The following is a 21,959-nucleotide window of genomic DNA, read 5'->3' as shown; positions in this document are numbered from 1 at the left end:
GTTTTAATGTAGGAGAAACTTGCATTTGGGCCAAAAGCACAATATATGCATAATACAATAGGAGGTATGATTTGAGAATTCTTACGGTATGTGATAATAAATCCCAGATTGGAGGAAGGAAGCAGAAATTTCTCCAGATATTTTAAATATAACATTTTTTTGTTACAAGTAATTAGGTAATTGAAAAATCCTGGAAATAGCTAGACGAGCAGAGCCTAGGCTCGTCCTTAAGGAACAACTGCTGAACAATACCACCTAGAAGCTGGAGCAACATAGGAGCTTCTATATCTGCACTAACCAGGAATGGTAGGAATTAGGAAGGATTGTTGAATTAAAAAATGCACCACTATACGTGTGAACCCAAAATCGGAAAACCACTGACACGATAACAGCTGTCTGTCATCCATGAAGAGAGTGAGTGAACACTTGAACACTGTAGTAAAGAACCTATCATCAGCATTGACATTAGCAGAATAGTGTTCTTTCTTACATTCAGCACCTCGAATTTCAGTAAGCACCTCCAATTGGCACAGGTAAATAGACTACAAGAAAGTTGATTGATACCACAGACCAATCCACCAAATATGCAACTCTCAGTTTTGATTTTTCATCTGCAAAAACCTTTCACCCATAGGTATACTTTCCAACAATAATGATAATAGTACAACAAATTTCTGTCAAACGCATAATAGTCATCAGGGGGAGTTTAGAAGCTTAACTTATTCATTCTGTGACATAAAAATATATAGATTTAATTATAGCAAATATATTGGCAATTCACATACACACAACTGTTACATTTGGAATGACTTGTTGTACTAGGCATTGTTTAAACAATTGGATCTCATTTTTAGAAAAGTAAGTACCAGTGTACTTACTACTTCCCAGGGACTATTCTTTGTGCTTAGGATATGTCATGGAACAAAAGATACAAAACTGCCACCCTGAAAGTGTAACTTTCAGTTGGCAGAAAGATTTAATGAATAATAAAATAAATAAGTGAAGTGCAAAATGTATTTGAAGATGATAATGTGAAAAAAAAAGTAAAGAGTACAACACGAAATAAACTTGGGGGTGCAGAGGTAGGGCAGGGTTGCCGTGTTAAATAGGGTAGTAGGGTTTCTGGATAGGCCTTCCTGAGAAGATGAGGCTTCAGCAAAGTTAAGGGCTTGAGGGAGTTATTGAGACGAAGAGATTCCTAGATGGAGGAGCAGGTCAAATAAACGTCTTACATGTTTGCAGACAAAGAAGAAGGCCTGGATGACTGCTGACTGCCCGGAAGAGAATTGGGGTAAGAAGGGAATTAGAATAGACAGCTGGCAGGGACCATTCTTGCTTTGTGTGCTTTGGCCTTTATTCTGAGTGAAATAGTTTCCTCCTCCTTCTTCTTTTTCTTTTTCTTCTTCTTCTTCTTCTTCTTCTTCTTCTTCTTCTTCTTCTTCTTTCTTCTCCTTCTCCTTCTCCTTCTCCTTCTCCTTCTCCTTCTCCTTCTCCTTCTCCTTCTCCTTCTCCTTCTCCTTCTTCTTCTTCTTCTTCTTCTTCTTCTTCTTCTTCTTCTTCTTCTTTACTAGAGAAATGGCCTATTTTCACAAACATTTTTTAGTAAGATTGCCTTTATTCCTGATAAAATCCTGGAGAATGTGGCTCAGATTTAAAGACTTACCTAGCAGAACACTGGACAAACTGGTCCACAGAGTGCTTTCCAAAGGAAATTTCCACTTATACCTGTGTGTGAGGAAGCAAATAGGATGCATATTCTTTCTGGGAGACTAGACACACAGATTATAAGAAAAAATGAAAAAGAGAGTGTGGGAATGAGGAGGTAGCATCTTGAGAAGTAGTTTCTTTCCAAATTTTCTAATCAGATGAAAGAAGTGAATGAGGGGTACAGATCAATTTGGAGTATTTTGTGGGGAATTCACCCAAATAGGAGAGAACATCAGGACTGAGAAAGAAATATTTTTTGTCCAGCAACTCCATTCTTGTCTGCATTTCTGCCACCAAATAAGGAGTTTATTCTATTGGGAAGACCTGAAGTTATTCGGTTGAGTTAGTCATTCTAGTTCAAGTGAATGCTACATGGCCATTTGGCCATGCACCTAAACTCCATCTTTGAGTTCAGGTTTAATCAATAATGATTGTTTAATCTATATTAATCTGACTTTTCATTCCTTGGTCACTTATAAATTGGGATGAGGTATTACTCAGTAATCATTGAAATCTTAACCAAATGAAAGCATGAATGATCAAAAGGGGGGGGGGGGGCAGAAAGTGTCATTTGAAAGAGAAAAGAAGGAAGTTTTCCTATCCTTCAATAAGAAAGCTCTCCAGATTAGGACATTATTGTTAACTCATGGGAGGCATTTGGGTTCCATGGATACAACATTTTCATTGAGTTCTCCAAGACCGTGGCATTTGAATTTTCCCAACATGAAAGGTGCTAGATGGATTAGTTAGCAGCAGCAGTTGTACCAAGTACTCAAATATATTAAGATACATCTCTTTAGAACTGGGAACCATAGGACACATGAGGTAAAAGGAGAGATGAGAGTCACTTTGGGAGTCTCTATGATATTTTGGAAAATGTGATAAAACTAGGTTGGAAAAACAAGGAAAAGTTGTCATTAATATTTTAGATACCTGGTAAAAGTCTTGGCTGTCACCACTCAAGAGATCACCAAGGAGTAATTAAAAGATTTCATTTGAGGTGAGTAGAGAAGTTTGTAATTTGAGGCATATGTTGGAGTGAGCATATTTTAGGTGGGGAAAAAAAGCAAGCTGATTTGTAAAAAGGTGTAAAAGTGCTAACCTGATAAAGAGAAAAATCTCCAGAAATATGTCTTGCAATTTGTGTCTCGGAAAGAGTGGAATATATGTACAAAAATAAGCTGGAACAACACAGAGGAAGTAAAATATCCTTTCTAAACCTTAAATGGATCCTTAATTCTATAACCCTACAATGAAGTTTCAGAATTTATTTGTTTTACTTTGAGTATGTTGCTATTGGGATAATTCCTTGGAATTTTAATATAGAAGGAACATCTATGTTCAACTGAAGCAGGAAAGGATTGGGATTAGAAAATGCTTACAGTTATTTTGGTTTAATGATTCTCAAACAGAGGAATCTGTGTACAGAGGAATCATGTGGGAACTTCTGGAACTTCTTAAAATTTCAAACCCTAAAGCTTTAGCCCCAGGGGCTCAGATTCTTTTGAACTGGGATAAGGCACAGATATCACTGCAATGAGCTCTACCCATGAGTCTAGTGATTCCAATGTGTGTTGCCCAACATAGTGGAGCAGTGTTGTAGTAGTTTAAATTAGAAGGGATGAGGCCTTGAACTTGGGGATGGCAGTGGGAATGAAAGAAGACAAGAAACTAAGAAGATATTTTTAGTGTTAAACTATCCAGGTTGACCAAGTAAGCATAAGTACTGAATGAAAGAGGACCCATGAGTATTCTAACAACCCAAGCCCTGGCAATGAAGAGAATACTGACATTTTTAAAGTGAATAAAAACTTAAGGAGAACTACATTATAGAGCAAGAAGATAAACTTTGCTGTAAGACAGCTGGAGTTTAAGATGGCATAAGAAAATGAAATAGAAATGTGCCCACTAAGTAACTGCTTTAGGGCCAGGGACAGAGATGGCTGCGAGAAAATTCCATCCATCAGTCTCATGTGTGTAGTTGCCAAGTGAAGCTGTAAACGGGGATAAAGGAACTTGAAGCTTAAGAGAATCCATAAGGTGAATGGAGAGAATGGGGAAGGTGAAGGCTTGGACCTAGTCATGAAGATCATGTTTTCCCTGAGAAGTGACCCTTGAAATAAAATTAGAAGGTGGGGTAGGGATTAATTTGGGGCAGAAGGAAAGAAAGTATAATCTAAGCAGAGCCCGTTGCCTCTGAGAAAATGCTGAGACAGAGGGATGGGAAAACCACTGCCTGAGGAGCATCTCTAAGGGCTAGGATGAGGCCAGGTTCTGAGGGCTTTCATCTTTATAGACCAAGTGAAAAGAATTTTTTCTTCACAGCAAGAGCAATGAGAAGCCACAGGAGGCTTTTTGAGGAAGAAGTGTCCTAGATCAGGATGCTGAGGACCTGCCCTAAGATACTGCCATAATTCTAGAACAGGGATGAACTGCACTATTAATTCCAGCCTGCTGTTGCTTCCCCAAATACAGAACAGCTGGATGTATCATGAAGCATCTACCTTACCAGGTGCCAATCCTGACTCTGCCCTCAGTGTGTTAACTTGGGGAAATTACATAATTTGGTGCTTATCAACATTGGTTTTATATTAGAGCCATAAAAGGGGCTTTAAAAAACAACAGGGCCTCCTGCCCCCACCTCCCAGAGAGTCCAAATTCAATATTTTTAAATCATCTTCATGTGTTTTTAATGTATCTCCAAGACTGAGATCCACTGGCTGTCACTCAGTGTCTCCATTTCCTCATGTCTAAAAATGGGCTGATCTTAATAGTACCTAAACCTTGGAGATGCCGTGAGAGAATAATATGAGATGATGTCCAAAAAACACTTAGCATAGACTTGAACATCTAGAGAAACTTAAATGTGCATCCTCCATTGTCACAGCCACTTATTACAGACGCTCCTGTTGCACAGATCCTTTCCACATAGCAGATCCGTGATGAAACAACTTCGTCTTCAGCTTCCAGTCTGGTAGTTTGCCAGGCAATGGTTCTTTTTCCATTAACTGGTTCTTTTTGCATTAAGCTAAAGACTCATATATGGTGAGGTCTTCCCACTTTTTGCTTGTAGACACAGCAAAATGTGTTTGTATCACTTTTTCCAGAGGCATATCTCCAAAAATCATTCACATTTTTTTCTCATTCCCTCCTGAATACAAACCCCTTCACTTCTCATCCATCTCCATCCATCAGGAATTCCTCATCAGCATTTTTTAAAAAAAGAACCAAATAAAACAAAGAACGTAAAAAAAAAAAAAAAAAAAAAAAAAACTAACAGCAACAAAAACCCTTATTTGGAGGGAGGATGGATCTTTAAATGCCAATACAGATGAAATTTAGAATGTTGAGCATAGTTACACTGATGTAATGCCTCTCTTTAAAACATTAAACAATTGGGCTATGCAGAATAATTAGAGAATCAGATTTTTAAGTGACATCATTTCATTCTCTAAAGAAGTGCCTAATAGGAAATGCTGCGCAATGCCATCTGCCTGAAGCTACTTTATATCCTCCATTCTTGAGTTCTTAAATGATATATAACTTTGAATGTGGTGGTCTGAGTAAAGTGTGGATCATGGCAGGCTCATTTTCCTGCCTGACTTTGGTTCCTGTATTGATTCACTGTTAAGAGGTTGTATTTGGTCCCTAGGTTTCTCATTACAATTTGTCATATATTATGATCTGTCATCCCTTGAGCACTTGAGAATAATTTATTTTCTATTATTTTGTGCTTCCTCAAATGTTCTCTAGTTAAGTCGTCTATGTCTACCGAATGACTTCCTTGAGGTCAGAGACAGTGTTTTCAGATTGATGCTGAGTTAATAGAGCTGGTCACAACACAACCACCATTTTAAGAGGGTGTGCAAGGCATATCTTTAATTTATTATTTTGTTCTTAACAGTTTCTTTTTAAATAACATTGACACATGTCCTCTCCAATGAGTGGAAGATACCAGCATGACACAAATTAGTATGATCATAATGCTGACCAGAGCTTCGCTTTGCTTCATCACCACCTTTGCTCACTTCACTCATATGAATATGCTGAGTTATGTTCCTTTCAGTACGATGCTTAGCCATAAACATTACAAGCTAATCCTTTTGTCAGATGGAAGCCAAGTCACAAGTAAAACGCAAAATGTGTAAAAAATGTATCCAAATATGAAAACATGAACAATATAATGCAAAAAATAAATTTTACTGCCAAACACACAAAGTTGTATGTGTTTTATATATATATATAATTATTAAATATTTTGATTCTTTAATGTATCTTTGCAGTGCATTTGATTTCTTTTATTAGATGAAGAATAGAAACTCAATATAGAAATGGAAGAAGAGATAGAGAAATTGGAAATCTTGGCAGAGGCATTTTTTAATCCATCAAGATATAAACACTAGCACTTCATTAAAAATTATATAAAAACATACAATGTATTTAACTGTAACCATTATTTTCCACTTGGCCTAGTGCTGCTGCTTTTCCAGTAATTCCATCTGACAAGAGCAATAGAATTAACTGCCTCTAGCTTCCAGAATTATGTATTATTGTTCCAATGCAGAAAAATTCTCAGTGTGATTAGCATTTACAGGTCTACTAACAGTGTTCAGTTGAATTTCACTGCAGGCACCAAAACATTGTGTTGAGAGTTCTTTGAAGAAGATACTATTTTTTTTTCCCTCCCAAATACTGTACTGTTCACAGTGCACTCACCTTTGAGTTTTTAAATGCAGGCTTGTCTGAATCTACTTTGAAAGAAATGGTTTGGTGAATTGAAGTGGGAAAAAGTGGTTTCTACTTTCTAGGACATTGAAACATTCCCATCAAACAGCTCTAATAACATAGCTCAAAAAATAAATAAATAAAAAATAAAAACAAAACAATGAAGTGACTTAGGTAAAGATGACCTGCAAGAGAAAATCAATTAACCTTTAACAAACATCTTGTAGTGCATGGCATTTAGGGTTTTTTTTTTTCTTTTTTAGTTTCTTTATTTAAAACTCACTTAGTTTCTATTTCATATAATTCTTGAAATGACTATGTAGGTTAGATTTACTTACCTCTGGGGTACCTGGATGGCTCAGTGGTTGAGTGTCTGTCTTTGCCTAGGTCATGAATCCAAGTCCTGGGATCGAGTTCCGTATGAGGCTCCCCTCAGGGAGCCTGCTTCTCCCTCTGCCTCTGTCTCTGCCTCTCTCTGTGTGTCTCATGAATAAATAAATAAAAATAAATAAATAAAAGATCTAAGTACCTCCATTTTTTAAAACAAGGAAAATGAAAAAAAAAAAAAAACAAAAAACAAAAACAACAAGGAAAATGAAATCCACTCAAATTAAGTCACTTCCCCATCACCACCCAGTTGGACATGGCCACTTTAGGACCCAAAACTATCCTTCAGAAGAGAGAGGCCTTCTTCAACAGACAATTCTGTGCCACCGTGCAGGTTCCAGTCTTTATAAGGGGTAAATGTTTTCCTGCTGCGTCTTCCATTTCCAAGATAAAATATCTTGACCTGAATTTGTAAAAATTCACCCAAGAAGTAGCATGTTTTTCATATCATTCTGCTTGAGGCTTTAAATACGAATACGTTTGCGAACTCAGAATGCAAAACTTCTCTCCTGTTTTTTCTTCCACCTTTTTTGAAGCAATGACCAATATGAATGTTCTCTGCAATTTTTGGAATAATAACTGCATCCAAAAGTAGTATCACAAAATTCCAGAATGTTCGAGTTGAAAGAGACCTGAGATATCATTGGATCTGAAACCTTAAATCTGCATTAGACTTTGGAAGCAGAGCCTCACTGAGGAGAAATAAATCCTTCACAGTGAGTCTCAATCTAGTAACAGAGCTAATTAGTATAAAAACCAGAATTAAAACCCAGGTCCCCTAGCACTTACTGTGGTGCTTTTTTTCCCTTCATTGTATTATGAGTAATCCTACAAGTGAAGAGTTATTTTACCAATCTCTTTATGTTCGTGTACAAGTTTAAAAATATCTGCTCTATTTAATTAAGGTATAACACTCCTTAAAATAATGAGCCAAATTTAACCTGTCTAACTTGGGAATTTAAACTGGAGTGTGAATTGGGCCCTGTGTGCTTGTGTACTTCTCAATTAAAGTAACCTGATTCTTCTAGAAGTCTTACTGTTTTTACCAGGCTGAAAATCGACTTCAGTTGATTTCAGTGTTACCCATTTAAATAATATTTGCTTCAGTTATTTGATATTTAATTATTACCACCTGACTTATCAATCTCATTGTTCTAAAATGCCCAAATCTATCTAAAACATATTGCACTAGAAGAATAAAAAGTAGTTTACAGTTTCACAAAGGGAAATAAACCTAAAATTACTCTAACTCTGCAGAAGCTAATTCAGAACCATGTGAAATTACTTCATTTTTTACGTCTGAATACATTCACCTACCAATGCTCTAGCCCTTTTGTAAAATAAAAAAAAAAAATTCATTTTCTCAAAGAATACCAAATCGCTTTTGAAAAAATAAAACAAATGTTCTCACTGTGCACAATTGAAAATTACTAATTTCTCACTTACAAAGATTTCTTAGAGCATCTGATATATTTTTTATCCCCTCCATGAGCAATAACATTGTAAATTGAGCTGTTAAACTGATTCATGCTTAGACCAGCAAAAAAGAACAGTAAGTGGCTCTGAATCTTTCATAAATGCTGCAGAAAAGATTTCGGTCTGTGCTTGCCCCTAACCCCTGCTATTTTGTGTCATAATGCATCATTACATACTGATGTTTGCTCTTGTGCAAGTCAGCAAAAAAAGGATTACATAGTGTACGCTGGCCCCTTTCCTTGAATTAACTGTGTCACTTTTGATTTGTTATGTTATTGGACCATGTTTTAGGACGTCTTAACATTGGCAGCTGAGACAAGAATATGCATAGTTGTCCCCAGAGGTTTGCTATTTTGTCATCAGCACCCTAAACCTTTTAAACACTTTTATTTGAATAAAATTAGTTAAAGAAATAAACTAATCCTTGAAAGAGAAAGAAATTGATGATGTGCCATCTAATGAATGTGTTCTCTGTTGTAATCTCTTTGTGGAACTGCGGTAAAAAGTAGAGTTATTTTCTGAATTTAGTTATAAAAGAAGATAAAAAAACTATTTGGGTATAAAATGGCCTGAACTAGTGTATAGTCTAATAATCCTTCCCATTCTTGTTTGTTCCCTAATGGCTAGGTACAGGGTTGGTTCACATTTTGCCCAAATGGAATTTGCCGACATCACTGGCAGTTCTAACCATCAAACTATTTCTCATAATTGCTCAAATGTTCTACATACAGTTTTACTCTTTGACCCTAGAATAGATCACCTGGGGCTACTACATAAAGCAATCATGTACATACTAAATGCATTTGCCTGTTACACCCTGGGTAGGTAATCTGGCATGTTAATAGTCTCAATCCGGCAAGAAAAGCCCAATGTGATTTTTCTACTTAAATAGATTCATTTATTAAATAGTTATTGAGTTATAACTCTGCTCTGGGCTCTAGGATAAGCCTGGAGTATTTGAAGGGGATTAAGATACAGTTCTTGTCCTCACAGAGGTCAAGGTTTTGTGTGAAGACAAAAGTAAGAGTTCTGCTTAAAAAATATAAACTAAGAAATTAGAAAGACTTGTATTCAAGTCCAAGTTCTGCTACATGCTTGTCAAGTGATCTGGAATGTGTGTGTGTTTGTGTGTGCACACACATATGGATATGTAGGAAGAGATCATATATTTAAAGGGTTCAGCAAAGTTGAACTGAGACTGGTGATAAGACCAGTTAAGAGGTTGTTGTGAAAATCATCTACATTATAAAATTCAAGGACTAAACTAAGAGAATAGCCATTTTGTGACATTGGACATGAAGAAAAGAGGCAAAAGAATTTAAGTCATATTTTTTATTCTATGATAAATGTACTATGAAATGAAGGTTTCAATTATATCAGCTAGTAATATGAAAAAATTAAGAAGTAATGCTAATTTAATATACAGTAAAAATAATACCTGTCATTTCTTGGAGTCAAATTTTGAATTTTAGAAGAAAAACATGAGATGTTAATTAAAAATCACAGAAAAGAAGAGCTTAGGTACATTGGTTATATTTTAGAAGAAAAACATGAGATGTTAATTAAAAATCACAGAAAAGAAGAGCTTAGGTACATTGGTTATTTGTAAAGAGGAAATAAGGAAAATAGTTCATGAAAAAGAAAGTTGATATTTAAATGTCTGCTAAGGCAGTTCTTGGACTAACTTGTCCTGAAGATACAATCTCTTAAGACTGTGTTCTCTTAATTCAGAATTGCTGACCTAAAGACTAAAATTTCTTTAATGTTACAGTCATGTTATAACTTTTAAAAATGCATTTTGAGATTAAAAAGCAAAGGATATGTATTATTTTCAGCATTGATTGGTCTATTGTCTCAGTAACCAAAATTTAGATAAATTTAGAATATCACATAGTCTCTATTGTTTTTAAAGAAAGTATATGGAAAAGATAGCTTCTTGAGGTCAGATATGAGATCCAATGGTTTAATATCTAATTGACAGATAATAATGAAAAAAAAATAAACCTTCTCTTTATCATCCCCCTCTTTTTCTCTCTCATGCTATTGCTTTCAGTTCTACTCTCTAATTAAATTTAGTTCCTTTGTGTGAAGTTGAAATAGATTGTTGTCTGATTGAAGATGTTACGATAATCAATAATATGGAGAAGGAAAAAGTGCCTAATATGGTTCCCAAGCAGTACTCCAGTTTGCTGAAAGTATTGGTGTAGGCCTCTCTGTCTTGCTTGTGGAAGGGATTTGCTGGTGGGAAATTAAAGGTGAAAAGAAAAAAAAAAAAAAAAACAAGCAGAAATGTCAAACCATTTATATTCCTAAAAGTGAAAATAATTTTCAACTTACACATCAAGACAAAGTAAGGCAAGGAAATCTTTACAAATGTGTTTTTTTTTTCTCAGTGGTATTCACAGCACTAATGCATTTACAAGATGTTAAATCGCATACTTAAAAAAATCAGATTGAAATGGGAAACAATTTTCTAACATATTTGAATCCACTTCCATTACTAATGTAGACACTCCCCAGAACTTTTGTATATCAATTCGGCTATTAATGAGAGTTGACATGTCATCATTCAGGCTGGTTCATTGCACTGGTGTTGATTGTGCCAGCTACACCAGGGAAATATGGAGAGAACCAGTGATTTAGGAGTAGTTTTGCCTGAATAACCTTTCACAGTTCTTCCCTAAATTATTATCCAATGCAAATATATGAATTCTTGATTAAAAATGGCTTTTGACAATGTGCAATTCACATAAAATAAGAAAGGAAAATATTTCAACTTTGCAAATAGAGCCATCAGAGGTACACAATATCTGGCATGCAGTAGTGCTCAATAAATGTGTGTTGAACAAGTGAAGAAAGAGGTAGTTAGGTGACTAATACTAAAGCATAATACAAAGCAACTTGATAAAAATGTATCAGAGTGGTGGACCATATACTCGATTATACCTAATGCACCTACATAGTTATTGTGATACTTCACTAGTACATGATTCTCTATCTCAAAATAAAAGCAAAAAAAAAAAAAAGAACCTCATTCAATAATTTTTTTCTAAGTTAAGATGCCACTTGATAAAAATGTATCAGAGTGGTGGACCATATACTCAATTATACCTAATGCACCTACATAGTTATTGTGATACTTCACTAGTACATGGTTCTCTATCTCAAAATAAAAGCAAAAAAAAAAAAAAGAACCTCATTCAATAATTTTTTTCTAAGTCAAGATTTACATAATTGATCCTGACAGACATGTTTGTAAACCATGATCTGTTACTGTGTTGCTCTATGGCCAACTTAATCATATCAGGAAATATCTATCCCAGGAAGCTCTTACCTATGCGCTCCCATGTTGCAATGGATGATGAGTATTTGGGAGGCACAGGGAAGACATAGACATTAGCTTGAGATAGACATGTTGTCTTAGGAGAGAACAAGTGGTACAGATATTTTCCAATTTGTCTCTGCTCTTCTCTGCCCTCACCCAACCCTGCTTCCTATGATGGCTACCATGCTAAACAATAACAACCTCAAGGCCACTCCCAAATGCTCTGTTGCAAAACTCAGAGCGCAAATGGTAGCCACAAAGAACGAAGAACCAAAACCCTCCACAGACTGTTATACCAGCCCCTTTCATGCTGAGACCCTAGCAGGCAGCTGTAACTAGCTTCAACATTTCCTTGATAATTCTACAGTTTTTCCTATTTCTTCAACTCTTATGTTCGTATCATTATTACCCTGGATCCACAGTCATATAACATCTGATTCCATTAATAAATTTCTTAATCCAAAATGCTAATGGTTGTTCTCCTTCACTGATTTGATCCAGCCAAAGATGGTCACAACGATATCTCCTGTTCCTCATATTCTTCTGCAGTATGAATCGCTGCTTCTTTATCAAGTAGTGAGGATAATTACTCTCTTGAATCAAGGCCAGGGAGTGAGGTCTGTGACTGTTTACCAATAGAATATGGCACAAGTGATGGCCATTTCCAGGCTCGAGGCTTGATTGGCCTGGTAGCTTCTGCTTCCTTTCTTTTGAAATTCATGCTCTAGGGAAGCCAGTCTACATATAAAGATTCTGACCACCCCGATGTTTCCATGTTGTTCAATAGACCACGCTAACATACAAAAATGCAGTGTTGAGAATAAACGATAATGAACCCATCCTGAGTTGTTTCGGCCTTCCCAGCCAAGGCTCCTGTCAAATAAAAAGGAAAAAACAAAAACAATTGAGTAACCTATTTGATGTCCTTTACTCAAAGGAAAACAGTCCGTGGGTTAGGGGAGTAGAGTGTCTCACAAGCAGTGGAGCACTGTTCCCAAGGGATTTGGGGCAAGAGTGAGTTTTATAGAATGTTACAGACAACGAGAGGCAAGGCGGAAATAGGCATAATTGGTGAGGCTTTTATAAGCCCAGGAGGTCCTATTTTCTAGGGTAAGGCAAACTAGCTAAAGCTGAGATGTAGGATTGTGATTGGTGTATATTAGATTTCCTTGACAGCGAAGCATTTCCCATAACTGCAGTCTGACAGGTGTAGATTTGTGATGTAGGCCGGGACACTGGGGCTGCCTCCATTTGCAGGTCCCCTATTCAAATGAACTTTATCACCCCAGATGTTGGAATTAGTCCAGCCCATTCAAATTTCAGACCATAAGAGACCCAACTGACCATTTAACAGCAACACGTAATACCTGGTGCAAAAACTGCTCTCTGAACCCTGTCTACGCAAAGACCTGTAGCAAGGCTACTATATTGCCACTTCAAAATATCCAGCTGTGGGATTTCTTATTAATACAATTTTGAATCACAAAAGCGATGAATTACATGCACTCTCTACCTCCTGGATACCCTAATTTTACCTCTACAGTTCATTGTACAAGGGATTCGGCAGTTGCTAAGTGAAGTGGAGCAACCCATTCAAAGTTCAAGAAATGATATATAGGAATCGTTTAACTTTTAATAATTCCATTGCTCGGTTCATTTTTATATCATGGGACCATTTGCTGTGTGAAATTTACAAGCATCACTCAGACTGTAGCACTCAAATAAACAACTATTTTGAAAGCTAGCAATGACTGAATCCCAGTGTTCCCTGCTTGGGCAAAAGATATTTTGAAAGTGAATATGCATTGTGCACCAATTTTTTAAAAATAAAATTCATTTTATACAACCATATTACACAGAAATTGTGTTCATTTTTATTTTCTCTCTTTATGTATCTTGATTGTTGGAGAAGGTTGAAGCAATGGGTAGCTCAGGGTTTGGCAGCAAGATTTTTGAGCAGAAATTACTCAAAAGTCACTTAAAATTCATTGTTGATGCATTAGTTGGGTTTTGTTGATTCTATAAGAAAAAGAGGATCTTTGGTGGCATGTTTTTTTCCTAGAAATTTATTGTAATGGTGTTGGTTCTTGCATCAATCAGACAAAATTTTGATTTCTTTTACTTCCTATTTATCAGGATTTTTGTTTTTGTTTTTGTTTTTTTTTTTACATTTACGTATTCATCGTTCTGAGATTTAGCACTCTGGTAGGTAAAATGCGGACTATAAAATGTATTTATACAGTTCCACTTTTTTTTTCAAGAATTTTATGCTAAGGATTTTGGTACGTGGAAAATTCTCAGTGAAGGCTACTCTCCTTTATTTCTGAAGTTCCACTTACAAGCTCCACCCTTGCTTTCCTCTGCCTCACTCAAGTTCTGTTTTTATTTATTTATTTATTTATTTTTACCTTTCCTCAATATCTTCATTCAGAATTCTAGTCTACTAATTCAAAACTATTTAACACTGTGTCTGTTTCTTTCTGGTAATAAAGACATTCTATATCCTAAGTTTGCTTTACTGTGATACCTTATCCTACCTTTCTCCATATAATAATAGCTAAGATTAATTGAGTAATTATGTGTGAAGCATTATCTTCTTTTTTGTGAAGCATTATCTTAAGAAATATATTTAAAAAAAATATATATATATATATATATTTTAAGTTGTTTAACAATCTATAATGCAGGTGTTATTAATGTCCCCATTTTACAGATGGAAATTTCAAGGACAGAGAGTGATTAATAACATGCCAGAAAACTAATAAAGGACACTCCTTCAGACAAATAGCATTAAAGTAGCGAGACCATATCCCTTTTTTGAGAGTTGAGCATTAACACTATAAATGAATAAGCCAAAGTTAGCGTTTCACTTATGCTACTGTTTCTTAAAATGTGCTCCGTGATTAAATCTATTAGAATTTTCTCGGATGCTTCTTAAAGTACAGATTTTTTGGGCCCATCTAGCATAGCAATGAGACGCTCTGAGATTAGAGTGCAGAAACCTGAGCCTTTAATAAGATTTTTCCATGATTCTTGGTACAGCAAAGTTTGAGAAGCTTAGTTTTAAGTCTCTAATAAATATAGCTCTGGTTCACACAGTGTCTCTGACGATTTAATATCTATCTTCAACCTTTTTTTGTTTTTTATTTTCTCTTTTGTTTCATTTTAATTTAAAAAGGCCAGGTGTATGGCAATGAATGTGTTGGTTAGGGCTTTTTTGTGTTACTTTCCACACTCTCACACACTCTGAGTCTGAGGTGCTTTTTGCCCCCAGATGTAGTACAATTTTCTAAAACCACTGATATTCCATGTAAGTCAGCAGATTACCTTTCTCATAATTATTTACTATTTCACAGAATTTTTAAAAGAGAACTTCTAGGCTGAATTTTGCTCCACCCCTAAATCATGCACTGAAGTCCGAACCCCAGTTCTTCAAAATGTGACTATATTTAGAGCTAGACCCTTAAAGGAGTAATTCAGACAAAGTGAAATCCAACCTATAGGTGTGCTTATAAAAAGAGTAAAGTAGGACACCGACAAGAGACCATGGGATGACCATGCGAGGACCCAGTGAGAAGATGGCCATCTTCAAGGCAAGGAGAGAGGCCTCAGGAGAAACCAAACCTGCTTACATCTTGATTTTGGAATTCTAGCCTTCATAGATGTGATAAATAAATCTCTTGTTTGAGAGATTCAATCTGTGGTGTTTTATTATGGCAACCCTGGCAAACTAAAACAGAAACCAATATATTTTTTTCCCGTTAAAGTAATTAAAGCCATTAATGAACAAGGGAGGAAAGTTGATACTCTTCAAATTATCCCTGTGACCTTATGTATAGTATATCTGGCCATTATAACATACACTGCATGTTTTTCATCCATCCAGTGGCATATGAATATATATTCATTCATTTGAATATATGTATATATATATGTATATAGCTAAGTAAGCATCCTTAGATGCTATATTCAGAGAATTACTAGAAATCTAGACATCTAAATATTGAAATAGCCCTTCTCCACTATATTTCATACTATACCATAATTTATAGCTATTCTCTACTATCCTTCCCCAACATTTCTGTTCTTCTTTGATACCACTTAGAAAAACCAAGTTTGCCCTAATTTCTCATGGACACAGAAAATCCAAAAATTATCTGAAAATAACCAGATTTCCTCCCAGAATAGCAAAATATGATAGATTAAATTACAGTTGGTAAATATTCAGTCCTTCTCCCTACCAGCAGAGAATTTTCTTTGGCTTCTTAATTTTATTTTCACTCATTTTTTTTTGTTTGTTTGTTATTTGTGTTTTGTGTGTGTGTGTGTGTGTGTGTGGTTTTTGTTTTGTTTTGTTTGCTTATTTTTGCATTAGTTTCAAAGGAAATGAAAAGAGGACTCCACTCCTAGCACTAATTTCTGAACTCTCCATTGTTTAAAACACCAGTCATATGTTCTCACTCATGAATTTCAAGTAGGCTTGGGATCACTTAATATAAGGTAGCTCAGCTGGGAAGTTTGGTTCATATTTTTCTGGTACTTGCCTTTTATTTGTAGCTTTTGTTAATTGATACTTATTAATTCATATTCCTATTGACTTTGTGCTTAATATTTATGATTAATTCACTCATGATTTTCAAATATAATGCTTCAAATTCACACATATATAGAACTTTAATTTTTAAGATCATTCTACAAGGAATTTGTCACATTTTTAAACACTCAGAATTATGAATATGTTAACTTATTTAGTTCTTCAAGGATCCAAAAAGACTACTCAAAATTCATTTTAAAAGATTTTTTTTTCAAAATTATAGCATTCTATGTCAATATTTACAGCTTGAAAAGAAAACCCTAGATTTGAGTTATGTCTTGAGAATCACAAGTGATGGACAAATACATAACATTATTTTACCTTATGCTTGGAAAATATACAAGACACAAAATGGTATAATAATTTGCTTAGAATAAATAGAATTTGATGTAGAAGCAGGGAATTGTATGGATGTGAACACAAAATTGAAACTAATATTCATAGTTAAAGGCAATTTTATTTTTGCTCCAATTTTGCAGATAATTGGAATTAATACAAACTGAAAATAGTACACAATGATAGTACCATAGCATTTGACTAGAAAAGACTGTAAATTTTGACAAAATTTTGACAATTTTGAATTTTGACAAATTCAATTAAAATCGAATTTTAATTTAATCATTCATTTGTACTGTTTTATCTGACAGTGATTGATTCCATCCTCTTGTGGGGACCGTTCTAGTCATATAGGATCTGTAGAAACAATACAGCTAAGATATCTGGCCTCAAGGAGCATATTTTCTACTGAGGGAAAATACAGAGTAAGGGAGTAGATAAATAAGACATCAACTGCCAAAATTGCTTTGAAATATTGTTGTATGGGAATAGAACTGAGAAATGTATTTTAATACTGATTTATTTTAATAAATAGAAGAAAACAGGTACTTTACTTATATTCTGATATTTTTATGGTCATGCTGGATTACAAACACATCTTCTAAGTATAGCAACAATATCCCTGAAACGTGCATGACCTTTACTGGTGAGCAGCTATGGGTCCTGATATATTTCATCTGGAAAATTTAAATATTCTCATTTGTAAAAGAGGCAGCACAATACTAAAATGTTGCTTTTTATGGAATGTACAATAGTATTATCGATCTTGTTCTATAAATACCTACATTTGCTGGAAATTTCAAATATTCTATATGGTACAGATATCTATGAGGATAAGGGAATGAAAAAAGGGATAAGAAAAGAAAAACATGTCTTTTTTTAAACTATCATTTCAGTTTTCGATCTAGTTTTATCCTCATTACTCTCATTAAAATAGATGAGAGTTGGGACCCAAGAACATTTGGTTCCTTGAAGCTGAACATATCCTATGAAAAATTATTTTATTGCTATTTTAAGAAATATTTTTATATGTGTTCTGTACTTTAAAAAGTGTTTTTATGAACTGACAGAAAGTTTTAAAAGGTTATGTAAATTCAATAAACATAACTAGAAACATCAAGAAAACCAGTATAGTGAGTATTTATTTACCATTGTGAAAATTCCATGATATGGGCAAAAATAGGCACCAAATTAATTTTGCCATCTAGAGTTTACCCCTAAAACTATGTGAAAAAATAATTACAAGTTCATTTAAATTTAAATGAAATATATACTCTTTCATATTTCAAGAAAGTAAAATTTTCCAAACAAATTATCTTCAAGTCTGTTCTGTTACAAAAAGTAGTTTATTTTTGCCTCCACATGAAATTTGGATGGAATAATGTCATTTAATGAAATCTTTCGTAAATGCCTGCCTCTGGCAAGGAGCAATTTAAAAACAAAGAATAAAATGAAAACTTAATATGTGTCACTAATCAAGGATGTACACATGCAGTCTATTTTTGAGAAGAGCTGGTAAAAACAGTATCTTGCCTTAGGAAGACAGCAATCTAACCTAAATAAATTTGAATTACTACAACGTCATCAAAAAAAACTGCCTTTGTATCACAAACATTTTAGCTGGACCCCAAAGGTTTAGTTCATCCAAGGATTAAACTCTGCATGTCCAGATTTATTCTCTTTAAATCCATTTGAACAGCAGTAATTGTTCTTTTAATTTCTTGAATCATTTTGCACATGTGCTTTTTATGGTTGGCCTGTGGTGATTTAATATTTTGGAGGGAGAGGTAAGGAGTAGAAAGCAGGACTGTTTAGCAGTTTAGCAGTTTTGTCTGTATAAAATCAGGAATAAGTTGAATTTTTAAACATTTTATGTATTTATTGAGAGAAAAAGAGAAAATTAGCAGGGGAAGATAAAGAAGGAGACAGAGAAGCAACCTCTCACTTTTCAGGGAGCCAGATGTGGGGCTTAATCCCAGGACCCTGGGATCATCACCTGAGCCAAAGGCAGACTCAACCAACTGAGCCACCCAGGGGCCCCTAAATTGAATTCTTTTTAAAAACAAGGTCTAAATTAGGGAAACAAGTAAAAATAAACAATGCTTTTTAAAATTATTATAATCAGCAGATGGCTTTCCTAAAATTGCTTTTTATTCTCTCAAATAATCATAAACATTTAACATCCTGAACCTCACCCACATAAACTACCCATTTAATGGTTAAATTTCTTTACACATTTTTAAAGCCACTTTTTGAGATAACTAATGACCTGAAGACTTCAGTAATCTCAGCAGTTTATGAGACATCCAGAATTAATCTCATAATCTCTGTCGTTACTGTACAAATATATGTCTAACAATTGCAGAAAATATAAAATTTTCACTAAAGAATAAAATGAATTTGGAGGCACCTGGATGGCTCAGTTCGTTAAGTGTCTGACACTTGACCTTGGCTCAGGTTTAATCTCTGGGTTGGAATATGGAGCACTGCTTCGGGCTCCATGCTGAGCATGGAGCCTTAAGATTCTGTCTCTCTCTTCCCTTCTGCCTCTCCCCACTTCCTCTCTCTCTTAAAAAATAAAATGAACTTGAATGATATTAAATAAAAATAATTATTATATATAATATAATATGCAGTAATGATTTTAAACAGATTTTAGTAAGTTTTGAAAATATTTATTTTAATTATTTCACTGTTCTAGACAATGCCCAGCAATGGAGATTGGAATCTTTCCTAAGTATTAGAAGGAGCAATTATAACTAGGAAATGATCCTTTATTACTTCTTTTTTTAGAATTTATTTGGGAGACAGCGAGAGAGAAAGAGAGAGAGAGAGAGAGAGCAAGCAGGGGGTAGGGGTAGAGGAAGAGGGAGAAGCAGACTCCCTGCTGAACAGGGAGCCCCACATAAGACTCCATCCCAGGACCCCAGGATCATGACTTGAGCTGAAGGCAGACGTTTAACTCACTGAGCCACCCAGGCACCTGATGCTTTCTTATTTCTTTAGCAGAGGTGATTTCTCCAGTTCACACTATGGCAAGATGCCATATATCACCTGGTTCAAGATATCCTGTTATGCTCTATATTCTTTCTCCTTTCCTTTCCCAACCAGATCAATGTCCTCCCCTATCCTATCAGACAAACGAATCACACCCTTAGATTTGACAATAATTGTGATAAGCAATAAAGAGCTTCCCTAAGTTTTAATATCATAAAAATATTTTAAAATAAATATTGTTAATGCCCATTTGTGTTCTTTGTGGTACTTAATGTTATTTGATTTTAAATCAGGATCAAAAGTATGTGTTTCCTCCTCAAAAATATAAAAACTGATCCTACCAGAGGATAACGACTATACTTTTTTGAATTAATCATTGTTCCTACAACTAGTATGTAACGTGTTTAAAAAACCTATAAAAAGGGATCCCTGGGTGGCGCAGCGGTTTGGCACCTGCCTTTGGCCCAGGGCGATCCTGGAGACCCGGGATCGAATCTCACATCGGGCTCCCGGTGCATGGAGCCTGCTTCTCCCTCTGCCTATGTCTCTGCCTCTCTCTCTCTCTGTGTGACTATCATAAAAAACAAAACAAAACAAAAAAAAAACCTATAAACAGATATATAAAGGAATAATTGAATCTATATGTTAATGAATTAATGCATCTAAAAATAGATAAAGGAATATTACCTTAAATTATTACTTAGAAGTATCACATATAGGAAGATATATATATATATATATATATATATATATATATATATATATTCATATGTATATACTTTTTATACTAAAATGATAAAAAATAAACATAAGATTGAGATTAAATTTATTAAAGTCTATCCCAAAACATTTCAATTGTCTCCCTTGTTGTTTATAGTTGTTTGATAAGCCCTTGAAACTTACTAAATTTATATAGGTTGTAAAGGAAAATGTATGATGTTTGTATGATTATATAATCTAAAGTTATATACTTTCATTATCTAATATGTACTAACCCTGTTGAGTATATTCAGTGAGGGATGGATTAATTTCATAACCAGTTTCTCCATCTCTTTGTCTCTATATCTCTACATACATCTCTCTACCGATCTATCCTTTAATCAACAAATTACATTTTCTCTGTAGAACCAATGAGGTGATTCAGAAAGAAGGTTTTCTTTGGGAACTTTCACAAAAGACTAGGATGTATAGTTTTTTCTTCCTTTCTTTTAGTATCTAAAGATGGATATTGAATTGACAAGACATGCACTTTAAGGATCAAGATATAACTAAGCTGGATTATATGTCTCTAGAGAGTACTTTGATTATACAATTTGATTACCTTTCAACTCAGATCTTCTGATCCACATGTTATCTAAATTAATCTTTTCTGATGGGCAGTTCATTTGGCCTTAATCCCACTATTTGCACTGCCAAAGTCATATACTTAAAACACTTCACTGTTTTAAGTTCCAAATTATTAATGATATTTTGAAAATCTTATAACTCTATTTGTTTCTTCCAACCAAAAACCATTATTTTAAATTGCCTCATTTTAAGGCTTATTAATTAAAAGATTTGCACTAATTAATATATTCAACGATGAATAGCCCTATTATATTTCAAATATGCTCAGATCATGTTTAATCTTGAGAACCATAAATTATTCTTTCTACTGTTATTTATTGAGCAATAACTGCATTTCATGCACTGTGGTTTCTAGCTTTTTAATTAGATCACAGTACAATTGTTGAAATTAAATTTCAGAGATCTCTTAACCATGTCTTTGTCTGAAAGTTATATGAAATATAAAGGCATATAAAAATTCCACCAACATACTACTATTTCCTTCCAAGGTTTTATATGCATACATTGTTCAGAGATTCTGTGTTCTCAATTCCAGGAATTTTAAGTCCTCTCAGAACTAGAAAACTGATAAGCATTTTGTCTATATAGTTTTCTCAAGTCGATAGATGGAAGGTAGGAAATGTAAAGTCAAACCTACACACCAATTTCCATTTTATCAGAAAAAATAGCTTAATTGATGTACTCCACTATGTAAGATGTTAAAATCTGAATACACAGACTATTTTCCTATGTTCTAATTAATCTAGATTTTCATATATGCATCTAACTTATGCTCATTTTACTTAGGTTTAAGTTTTCTATGTGAGTGACTGTAATTCTATGGTAGTTACTGAATAATGCGTAAGAGATAGTATATATGGGCAGTATTTTTGTTTAAGATTATTAAGTTTCCAGTTACTTTTGAAAAAGAAGTGACTTTTAAAATCTCCTAAAATTATCAAAAATTTATCAAAAAACATGATACTAGATAAATTCTAAAACAATTTCTAATGAAAATTGTATGCTGAGTTTTGCTGAGAAATAAAAATGTTGTAGAAGTAAATTAGGGCCTTTAGAATATTACAT

The sequence above is a fragment of the Canis aureus genome, chromosome 2 (genome assembly GCF_053574225.1).
Source record: "Canis aureus isolate CA01 chromosome 2, VMU_Caureus_v.1.0, whole genome shotgun sequence".
NCBI classification, from domain to species: Eukaryota; Metazoa; Chordata; class Mammalia; order Carnivora; family Canidae; genus Canis; species Canis aureus.
The sequence above is the reverse complement of the archived record's forward strand: the minus strand, read 5'-3'. Positions refer to the sequence as shown.